The sequence below is a fragment of the Lathyrus oleraceus genome, chromosome 6 (assembly GCF_024323335.1).
Source record: "Lathyrus oleraceus cultivar Zhongwan6 chromosome 6, CAAS_Psat_ZW6_1.0, whole genome shotgun sequence".
NCBI classification, from domain to species: Eukaryota; Viridiplantae; Streptophyta; class Magnoliopsida; order Fabales; family Fabaceae; genus Lathyrus; species Lathyrus oleraceus.
This window is the reverse complement of record NC_066584.1, coordinates 482,485,109-482,485,858: the sequence shown is the minus strand read 5'-3', so window position 1 is coordinate 482,485,858 and position 750 is coordinate 482,485,109. Positions and strand designations below refer to the sequence as shown.

The 750-nt window shown below is 42.3% G+C and overlaps 1 non-coding gene across 1 annotated transcript; it reads left to right on the top strand.

Annotated features, from left to right (window-relative positions):
* Positions 1–415: 415 nt before the first annotated feature.
* LOC127099642 (small nucleolar RNA R71) lies at positions 416–522 on the top strand. The gene has a single exon (XR_007794122.1). It is a non-coding gene; the product is annotated as a small nucleolar RNA R71 (small nucleolar RNA).
* Positions 523–750: the final 228 nt, after the last annotated feature.

The window sequence follows — 750 nt, the reverse complement described above, 5'->3', positions numbered from 1 at the left end:
CGAATAGGGGCTTCCTTGAGCATAGTTTACTTGCTCTGTTTGGATTCCAGTCAAGAGTTGACATTCCGCAGGAGTGTGGCCTTGGATTCCACAGACCTCGCAATTCTGAGTTATAGCAACCACGGCGGTTGGTGGTGATACGTTTAAACTTTCAATTTTCTGGACCAAAGCATCCACTTTTGCATTAACGTGATCAAGGTTACTTATCTCGTACATGCCAGTTTTCGGTTGAGGTTTTTCCACTGTTGTTCGTTCGGTTCCCCACTGATAGTGGTTTTGGGCCATGCTCTCGATAAGCTGGTAAGCATCAGCATAAGGTTTGTTCATTAGTGCACCACCTGCAGCGGCGTCTATTGTTAACCTTGTATTGTATAAGAGACCATTATAAAATGTGTGAATTACTAACCAGTCTTCCAAACCATGGTGTGGGCAAAGTCTCATCATGTCTTTGTATCTTTCCCATGCTTCGAAAAGAGACTCGTTGTCTTTCTGTTTAAATCCGTTTATCTGGGCTCTTAGCATAGCTGTTTTGCTTGGCGGAAAATATCGGGCAAGAAAAACTTTCTTCAACTCGTTCCATGTGGTGACTGAGTTGGAAGGTAGAGATTGAAGCCATCTTCTAGCGCTATCTCTTAATGAGAAAGGAAAAAGACGAAGTCGAATTGCCTCTGAAGTGACACCATTAGCTTTAACAGTATCAGCATATTGAACAAATATGGATAAATGAAGGTTTGGATCTTCGGTAAGATT